The following is an 11767-nucleotide window of genomic DNA, read 5'->3' on the forward strand; positions in this document are numbered from 1 at the left end:
ATATCCAGCTTAGTAAGATATTGCCCGATTATATCCAATTTATTCTGCAGTCCCTCCTGACTTTCATCAAAACCAATAAATCATAAGCATAAGCTAACACCGATGTTTTTGATCCATCTTCCGTCGGGTAGCCACTATTGGTTGCTTGCAGCTCAGTTATTAATTCATCTAATACGAAAGTGAATAACAGGGGACTCAAAGGGTCACCCTGTGTAATTCATCTTTTTATTTGAATTGATAAATCTTTATATCCTTTTATTTTGGTTTCCACATTCCTGTACATATTAGCAATCAAACCACAAATTGCTTCTGGGCAGTCTTTAGCTCTTAAAACATCATCAATAGAGGCATGCGGAATAGTATCAAAAGCTTTACTGATATCTACTCCCATTACATTAATCCCATTCCTTCTCTTACAATAAAACAAAATTTGATTAAGGAGAATACAGTTGTCCATAGTACTTTGGTTCCTGGTAAATCCTTTTTGCCTCTCATTATAATGAAGAACACTCCTCAGGCGTTCATCTATAATAGCACTGAACACTCTATGAAAGACTGAACTAATCGTTATTGGTCTCCAATTTTTAGCATTATTTAAATTACCCTTCTTGGGAATCAAAATAGTCTTGTTAATTTTCCAGCTTCTCGGAATTATTTGGGAATTCAAAACAAACTTGAACAGCAAGGTTAGAATTTATATTATTTCAGGCTTATTAATATCGACTTTTGGTTTACCGTCTGTAACAAAATTCATCAAGGGACGAATTCTGAACCGGCCAGTGAGCTTAGAATAATAAAATACTCAAATGCTCACTACACAATCTTATTTAATACTCTCGGGTATAATTTTTGTAATACAAATAAAGGTGAAATGCGGATGTTGGAGGAACTCTCATCCAATATCTTACTTTACACACGTTGTTTAATTTTCATATAAAAATACTAATATCCATATACGTAATGCAATTCGAATGATCTCCTACCACTAATCTTTCTCAATCTAAAGAAGTGACGTGGGTTATATACTAGACAGAAATAAAATTTTAAGAATTTAAAGGAACCTTCTTTATAATAAAGAATCGTATCAATTGAATACAATCCATATATACAATTTCTCAATAATATAGATTGATTATTATTATTATTAGGGAATAAGTAATGTTCTTGCAAACAACTATTTCAGTTTTACTTCTGAAAGTAATTTCAATAATTATAATGTGAACCTACCACATACAATGAAATAACTCTTACGCAATATAAACTCATTATTTGAAACAAATATTATATAGAACTTCATTTATTGAAAAAATTAAATACAATATTATAAAGTAAGTCTTTAACTTACCTAATAGATGGTATAGGCTAAGTTATGAACAGCAATTCTTCGTTACATAGGACTCCACATTTATGCCTAGGTACTTCTTTAAATAGCATAATAGTTTGCCGAAGTGGGAGAGTAATTCCATACTTAACTCGTAGATTGTGGAAATAGCAATATTAACGAAAACTCTCAGATAATCGGCATAATTACTGAATTCACTTGATCACCCACACGAACAGTCCACTCACCGAAAAATTAATCCAATCAATAGATAGTCAAAATGGAAATATGGATGAACTAACCAAATAATTTAAGAAAGTACTTCCACGGACAATCCATTATAGTGTAATTTAACACCATTTAGATTTCGGATTGCACTATATCTTTATATCGATAATCATTGCCACAATACGATTTTACTTCCATAACTTTTAATAAACTCGTGGTTCACTTCAATGTAACTATAATCTTATGAGAGCTCATAGGCGAAGTGTTAGCCGTTCCCAATTTCACACTTGTATGCCCGTGCATACTCCAGCGCGCTTCCTCATTTCAGCCTAGTTCGGCATTCCACCACCTCTTACAAGTGGCGCTCTAAGTAGTATTAAAAATTTGATAGCGCGCTTTCCTCCTGATAAGTCAAAAATAAACAATAAATTTATACGCAGAAATTAAATAAATCCCTCTCCGCATAAATGCTCTTTAATCTCTCTCTCTCTCTCTCTCTCTCTTTCATTATTATTTAACGAGAAATCGTTACACACATCCCCCACTTCGGAAAAAAATTCTGTATATTTTTTTTTGACAAGGTAATCCAAATCGTAGAACCAATACTTGCTATCAAAAACTTTACTTTTTATACATAGTCCATTTATGTCAAGCGTCAATGTTACTTGCAAACACAACTAACATTTCACTACATACCAGAACGAAACAAAATATAAACCAGAACTAAACCAAAACTAAACAAAACGAAAAATTAAGAAACTAAAACAAAACAACTCAAAATACCCCAAAACTACACATATATACAAAAGTTAATCATTACAGTCAAACGTCAAACTGACAATGTACGTCCTTGTAATTTTTATAGATGTACCAATAAACAATCAATAGCAAATACACTTTTCAAGATAAATATACCAAATATATCTTAGCAAGTTATTATGACATTATAAATAAATATATATAAACCTAATAAAATGCACACACCATATTTAATGTACCTAGGATTTTAAATAACATTTTAAACATTCATCCAAATTATACATATTCTAGATAGATTTACATATTTGATAATGTTTATTTACATATATATAAATATATCAATAATACAAAAAATATAAATATACATACAGTAACAGGATAAATTTTAATTTCAGAAATATTCAGAAACATGACGATGAATGTTACGCTTATGGGAGTCCTGCCAATGCCTCCATGTACAGAGCCTATGTCGTCGAGCGATGTAGTACTCCAACATATGTATACATCCATTTAGTAATACAAATTCCAAAGTTAGGCCAATAACAATGATGAATTATAGGTACCTATAATTGAAAATACTTTAGTATATTCACCATATACAGACATGAAATACCCATTTCACTGATGAAATATTGTTATAGATGACATATAACATGAAATGAATAAGAATAGCCATTTAGGAATATATGCAAAGATAACCTTCAAACATTAACAAACAAATCTATATGAAAACAGTAATTTACTTAAGACAGCATGTTAATTATCTCGAATACGAGGTTCACGAAAAGGCTTGGTCATGGATACATGAGCCTTTCTGACATCTTTTTGGTCATTAATAGATTGTAATTGAACAGTGTTGGTATTTAAAAGTTTTATTACCTGATAAGGACCTATCCAACGGTAACACAAGCTTTTTGTGATTTTATCCGCCAAGGAAGACTGGAATTGTGATTTTATTAGGACCTTATCACCTACTTGATAGGATGTTGGCACGCGATGTTTGTCATACAACTTCTTTTTCCTTTTCCAAGCTAGTTCCATATTTTTCAGAGCATTTTTCCAAAGCTCAGGATCCCTCTGACGAACATCTAATAGATCCACATTCCATTTTATGTCTAGAGGGTCATTTACAGAGAAGGTAAAGGTTAAATCCATAGGACTAGCTTTGTGATCGGAATGAACTGAAGAATTTAATGAGAATTCTATTTCATGGATTCCCTTATCCCATTGCTGTTGTTTTTCCGCAAAATATGCTTTTAAACTATCTTTAACTATGCGAATATATCGTTCGCTTGCGTTACTCCCACTATGATATGGAGATATCCTAATATCTCGAATACCATTGGCATACAGGAAATCCTTAAATTGGGCACTTACAAACACCGAGTGGTTATCATGACATAATGCATGTATGAATCCATGCCGACACATTAGTTTATACAACTTGTTTATTATTGTTTGACTCGATAAGGTTCTAAAAGGTTCTAAGTAAGTCATCTTAGTGAAAGAATCAACGACTATTAAACAGTATTTCCCTGAACTGGAATTTACCATTGGTCCAATTATATCACAGGCCCATCTTCCATTGGGGAATTTTTCATAGGTAGATACCAATTGACCCATAACTCTTTGATTATTACTCTTTGATTTTTGGCATTCAATGCAGGAAGTTATAAAATCTCTTATTTCAGGAATCATGCCTTCCCACGTATACCGAGCACAGATTTTGGCTGCACATTTAGCAAATCCTAAATGAGCACCAGGTAATATATAAGAATGGTAAAATTCAATGATATTTTTAGAAAGATTCTTAGGCAAACAAATTTTATAAGGATTATTCCTTGCCCGTGTCTTTTTACACAATATACCTTTTACCATTTTATAACCTGGTACGTCTTCATTATTATCCAATCGATCTATGATTGCCTTCAACACCTGATCGTTTTTCTGATGATCAGATATTGAAACTTGGGCAAAAGGCATATTCCATAAGTTGATCATGATCATGTTTATAATTTCCTCATCATGGGATGGATCTACTTGAAATTCTTCATATTCGTCTGTGTTATGTAACCTTGACAAAAAATCGGCTGGAACATTTAATGCCGATGGAACATATTTGACAGTAAAATTGAATTCAAAGAGTTTATATAGTAAGCTACCGTACCTTTTTACTCTTTTTAAGTTACGCAAAGCATATGCAAGACCAAGATTATCTATTCTTAACTCAAATGGTGCATGCAGAAACGTTCGAAAGCGTTGCATTGTCTCAACTGCTGCCATTAGTTCGAGAACAAATATAGGTTTATTTACATCGTATTTTCCTAATTTTCTACTAAAGAAACTAACAGGAATCAATTTCCCATCATTATCTTCCTGTGAAATCGCTCCACCAATTGAGTGATTCGACGAATCTGATGATATTATAAATTTCTTATTTAGGTCAGGTAATTTCAGAACAACATGGCTTTCAAACATATCTTTGATTTTTTGGAGAGCATTTCTCTGTTCTTCCTTCCATTCAAATGGAACTTTAGGCGAACGGAGTCGAGATATTGGCTCAACAATTTCTTGAAAACCAGGTATATATCTAGCATAGTACTGTAAAAAGGAACACAAAGACAGAACTCCTTTTCTACTTTTTGGAGCTGGAAGCTTCCGAATCACTTCCAATCTTGCTGGGTCTAAATACATTTTCCCATCTTCTATTATCTGACCTAAATATGAAATTTTTCTCTGGAACAAACAACATTTATCTATTGAAAGTGTGAGACCATTGTCTTCCAACTTTTTTAAGACCATACTCAATGTCTGTTTATGGCTATTTATATCCGGACTGGATATCACTAGATCATCAGTATACCAACTCACACCATGATCTTTGAGAGGGTATAAGATGTCAGTGATCAATTTACTAAGTAAAAATGATCCCGAAGCAATTCCAAAGGGGACATACTTGAATTCAAAAAGTCCTCTATGTGTCAAAAATGCTGTATACCGATAAGACTCCCCACTAAGTTTAATAGTATGATAAGCTTTTTTCAAATCTAAGCGTGATAGCACTACTCCGTCTGCCAACTCAGCAAGAACGTCTTCAATACGAGGAGTGTACTGAGTGTTTACCACTAACTGTTTATTAAGATCAGTATAATTTATAACTAACCTTCGGGATCCATCTTTATTTCCAACCAGAAAACATGGAAATGCAAAGTCACTTTCACTAGGTTGGATAATTTTTTGTTCAAGTAAAGAATCGAGAATTTTATCTAATTCTTTTTGTGCCATTCTAGACATTGGATATGCCTTATGTCTTATAGGAGTTTGATCCTTTAACAAAATTTGATATTCATAGTTAGGTATTTCTCCTATATTATTAGAAAATACAGAAGGAAATTCTATACTTAACTTCTCTACAAACGACTGCAACTCAGGATCTTGTTCCAAGAACATTGGGTCTACAACCAAAGATAGTTGCTCAACATCCTTGTGAACCATCTGGTATAACATTGGCTTGACTAAGGCTTCATCAGCTACCTCACATATGTCAAAGGTATGATCCACTGGATGAGGGATGTGGTGAAGACTCTGCGCATTGGCTGCTTTCGTTCCAATATTGGATTGAAATCCATTATCTGATTGTCCTTGGACACCTGTATCACCATCCATCTCGATGTTGGGACACCCTTCATCAGCTTTCTCTGATTCAAACACTTCAGTCTTCAATTGTGATCTGCAAAACTCCCCAGACTGATTAATATGACTACTAAACTCATTATGTCTAAAACCATCTGACTTATTTTCCATAAACCGAAACTTGTCCGATGAATCAACCAAGGCACGAAAATTAAAATTTAGATTATTATCCAGTGGTTGATTAAATTCAAATGAACTGGCACCACTGTTATAGTCTAATTTAGGATGACACTTCACATGTAATTCATCACCACTCTTACTAACATGTGAGTTAGCACCACTGCTAGATTCCAAAAGTTCACCATGGCTAGATGATTTTGGCCTAGGGAAATCCTTATTTCCATCTGAGTTTTTAATGGAACAACCGAGTTCATTTGATGCACTATTTATCAATGATGAGGATGAATTGGCAACACTGGACAGCTGAGAACAACTATTATTAGGTTGGAGTTTATTTAGACCCTGGGTCATTACACTTCCCGTTAAAGGTTTTAAATCAGAATGATTCGCACCAGATAATGTATCGTCAATGTTTTTAATAGAATTGGCAACACTGGGTAATCGTAAGTTCGAACCTCCTTGAACTTGTTTATCTAGAACTATGAAGTTTGGTTTCGAGTCCAAAGATTGAAAAGAAACATTATTTTCCTTACAATCATTTTTGGGAAAACTACGAGAATTGGCAACATTGCACCTACCCAGTGTGCAATACTTGTTTTTTGGAGAGTTAGATCTGGTGTGATTTGGTAACGAATTGAAATCCTGGCTAAATTCTTTTCCCTTGCATTTATAGGATGCTTTTAGATTATTATGGGAAGTGGCAACACTGGTCTCCTGGAACTGTGAATATACACTAAGTCCACCTAAACTTTCAGAAAACTTCGGAATGTTCGAAGAATTCCTCGAAGTAGCGTATTTATTTGTGATACGAGAGTTTTTCCTATTTGTTGGAATTTTATTACCGATGGCAACACTGTCACCACAGGGTAATTCACTAACACACATTGGTAAAGGATGATTCATAGGGTTACCTAGGTTCGCAGATTTCCTTTGAGTTTTATATTCACCAAGTTTATTATCACCACGATTATTTTTTATAGGGGCAGATACTGTGGCAACACTGTTATATACAGGGAGGGAGTGAACCCCATGTTCCGAAATGTAGTAGTCAGAATTTATCTGACCAATAAAATTCACTGAAGAAGCAAAACTTTTAGGTTGCTCCTCAAGTTGATCACTATTTAATGTTTTTGGAGAGGTGGCAACACTGGAAACCTGATCGTATATCTGAACAATATCCTCTGATGCAAGCACCGCCCCACAAAAACTATTATGATATCTTCTTTGCCTTCTCCATCTACGTTTTCTTCCTCTATCTGAAGACTTGGCAACACTGGAAAACTCATCAGGTTGGATACCGGATGACGTCACATTTAACAGATCAAGCTCCCCTTTTAATATCTTAGAAGAATACTGTGAGCCACTCAGCTTACTGGAAGATGAATTTGGAATATCCGTCGTAGTTTGATAAATCATCTTTCTAAGATGGGATGCTGGCTGTATCATATCAGAATGGTCATCTCTACAAGTTCCAATAACCGATGTTCTATGATTAGATGAAGTATACATCTTTCTTTTCTTCCGTCGACCCAACCTCTGAGGACATTCCATCAAGCCAGTGGCAACACTGCGTGTAGACGTCTCAGAATCTCCATCTCCTATGAGATACTCAGAACCAGCTGTTTCCTTGGACGTAGGTGCACAAGAACCATTGGTCAGAGTCGAAGGTGTGGTACCGAGACTATTCTCTCTTTGAGAAGAAACCAACCCAGCATCAGCAACTGGTTGAAGAATCCTTTCTTGACCGGAAATAACTCCATCATTCAAAAAGAGATTCGATATGGCAACCGAATCTTGAGGATAACATGATTTCCTTGATGACGACTCTATCCCCTTTTGCGACCTTGAATCCCGATAGGAATCTATTGACGTGGGATTATTATAATACAACGGCACCCTTACCTTTTCCAGGCCAAGATACAGAAAATTATTAGTAATATCTATCTGAACTTGCAAATATTTTAAGTGATTTACACCAATAATGAAAATTGGTTTTAAATCAGGCACTAAATAAAATTTTAAACGATAGACTCTCTGTTTGAACCGTAACGGAAGAATGACTGACTGTGACAATTGTATTTTAAAATTGCCAACACCAACTCCAGAAAAATTATCAGTTTTAACTTCTACTGCTTTCTTGAGGGATTTGTTCCACAACGTGAAACACTCCCGATTAATTAATGAACAACTCGCACATGAGTCAATAGCACCAATAATATCTTGTCCTAAAATATACACTTTAACTAAAGCTGCAACTAAAGATTTATGTTCTTCAGATCCTGTAGATAGTCTTATCACATTTCGAACGCACCTGACTAAGGTCATTTTGCGTAAGTGGAGTTTGAACCTGAGACCCCCTTAGACTTGGACTCGATCCCGGTTCCCCAACGACAAGAGTACTATTATTTATATATTTTAAGTTTCTATTTTGTCGACTCAAACCACTTTGACTCCTCTGTGCCTTATTGGAGGAAGTATTTGAAACATAGTTTGATAGAGACACACGACCGGAATCGAACCGTGGCCTTCCACCTGAGAAGTTACGAGAAACGCTTGACACTAGTCGAGTCTTTTGGCTGGTATTTTTGACCGCAGCAGTATACATATCAACATTTCTACGGTGTAACGCATATACTTTGAGTTCAGTCACTAGTGTAGACAAATTCTCCGGCACTGAGTGTCTAAAAATTTCAAAACGTATTTGTGGGTTCAATCCTCTCATGATAATGTCTTTCACTCTATGATCCTCTAATCTCCCATGTGTTAAACAATAACTGTCCATCACTTTATTTACATAGTCTATCAAAGACTCATTTGGATCTTGAATACAATATACGTACTGATCAAATATTATTTTTTTCCCAATAGAGGTGATGACATTTTCAAACACCCTGTATGATATCAGTACCCAATCCTGTGTATATTCTAAACAGGCTAAAATCTGATCATGCAATGCTTGGGAACTCTTTCCGATAGAAGCCATTAAAATTGCTTCACGGGGATAAACATTAGATTTAACTATCTTATACACACTTAACAAAAATGCGAACGTCACTAGATCGTCACTTCCATCCGCAAAAGGAATATTTCTATTTAAACCAGTCAAGTTACTTGTAGCAATCCCTACTGTAAGTTTACTTAAGTCTGTACTAAAGGGTTTAGCTACGTTTAATAACCCATTTTCTCTCGAAATTTGTAAATTCGGGTTATTCGAAGTTATATATGGCTGTTTGACAGAAGTCTCTACATCCAAACAAGGCATACAAGCTTCCTTAACCTTTATCAAATTATCACTTAATTCTGCTTGAGTACCCATATCATGACAAAATGGATTTTTCTCCTGCATAACATAGGGTATTGGTGGTGCCCATTCACCAGTTTGTGTAACATTATCACTTACACCCATCTGTACACTTATGTCATTCAGAAAAGGATTTGTATTATTCCTAACTGGAGGTACCGACTGGGCATGTTCAACGTGCAAATCTTGCTTATTATTCAATTCCTTCTCATTATAGCCGACAGGCGGGCCTGAACCCAGGACCTCATTAACATGATCTAATGTCGAATGTAACGGTTGAGCTACTTCCAAATTGAGGTCCACTACATCGTTTGAAACCCAAGCTTGTTGAGCCCCACGGTGATTAAAACCGGGGACCTGATCTCGACCTGAAATCCCTACTTGGCTACCTATACCCAGGTCCGGCAAGGACAATTCAGACAATGACAGCCTCGAAAAATCACTAATCAGTGTTTCACTAGGAGACCTTATAAATATACCATGATCTCCGTTTGTAAAGTCCCCCAAGCAAAGCTGACCAGGATAGGCAAAAATTGTCGAAGAATTGCTGTTCATGTTAACTTCTACTAAACTAGCAACTATATAAACTAGGAATATAACAAATGTCATTAATTTGTGTGTAATTTTAATCTTTATAAACAAAAGAGAAAACTACTACTTCTTATGTTCGTTCAACCACTTGATCAATAATAAGTGTATATATATAATGACGTAATGAAACCTTGACGACACAAACATAACATCTTACCCTTTTCTTTTTTTTTCTTTTTTTTTCCAAAACACGTCCAAAAACTCTGATACAAATAATTCGAGATATTGTAAGGCAGTCAACACCTAACACACACAACAAACAGACAGCTTCTTGCTTGTCCTTGATAATCCCTCAGACGTAATATAAACAACAACAATCCTACCTTTAACACAAGCAGTCTAGCCATTAAATATTAAGACTTGTTTTCTCAAACAATCCCAAAAGCGATAGCGGCCACTGAATGCAACTTATCAATCGAAGTGCCTAACATTTATTAAGGATAACAACACCTGTAGTTAATCAACAGGCCTTCAACATTCACGAAGACAAAACTCTCTTCCGTCTGCCTTCTGTTTATGCACATGACGTGACTCCAGGCGCAACTACTCGCATATCGGAACTTTTTTTTTTTTTTTTAAAGGTATACGTAGAATCTACAGTTTTGTAAACAAAATATACCAAAGAATATCTTATCTCTGCAAACGCAAGGTACACGTTCCTATAAGTCTATTCCTTTTACCACAATCAACCTAATTAGTGAATAAAAGCTACGACTTAGCAGAGGCATACAAGTGTGAAATTCTGTGTAACAAAATTCATCAAGGGACGAATTCTGAACCGGCCAGTGAGCTTAGAATAATAAAGTACTCAAATGCTCACTACACAATCTTATTTAATACTCTCGGGTATAATTTTTGTAATACAAATAAAGGTGAAATGCGGATGTTGGAGGAACTCTCATCCAATATCTTACTTTACACACGTTGTTTAATTTTCATATAAAAATACTAATATCCATATACGTAATGCAATTCGAATGATCTCCTACCACTAATCTTTCTCAATCTAAAGAAGTGACGTGGGTTATATACTAGACAGAAATAAAATTTTAAGAATTTAAAGGAACCTTCTTTATAATAAAGAATCGTATCAATTGAATACAATCCATATATACAATTTCTCAATAATATAGATTGATTATTATTATTATTAGGGAATAAGTAATGTTCTTGCAAACAACTATTTCAGTTTTACTTCTGAAAGTAATTTCAATAATTATAATGTGAACCTACCACATACAATGAAATAACTCTTACGCAATATAAACTCATTATTTGAAACAAATATTATATAGAACTTCATTTATTGAAAAAATTAAATACAATATTATAAAGTAAGTCTTTAACTTACCTAATAGATGGTATAGGCTAAGTTATGAACAGCAATTCTTCGTTACATAGGACTCCACATTTATGCCTAGGTACTTCTTTAAATAGCATAATAGTTTGCCGAAGTGGGAGAGTAATTCCATACTTAACTCGTAGATTGTGGAAATAGCAATATTAACGAAAACTCTCAGATAATCGGCATAATTACTGAATTCACTTGATCACCCACACGAACAGTCCACTCACCGAAAAATTAATCCAATCAATAGATAGTCAAAATGGAAATATGGATGAACTAACCAAATAATTTAAGAAAGTACTTCCACGGACAATCCATTATAGTGTAATTTAACACCATTTAGATTTCGGATTGCACTATATCTTTATATCGATAATCATTGCCACAATACGATTTTATTTCCATA

This window comes from Thermobia domestica, chromosome 6 (genome assembly GCF_964235325.1).
Source record: "Thermobia domestica chromosome 6, izTheDome1.hap1.1, whole genome shotgun sequence".
In the NCBI taxonomy this organism is placed as follows: Eukaryota; Metazoa; Arthropoda; class Insecta; order Zygentoma; family Lepismatidae; genus Thermobia; species Thermobia domestica.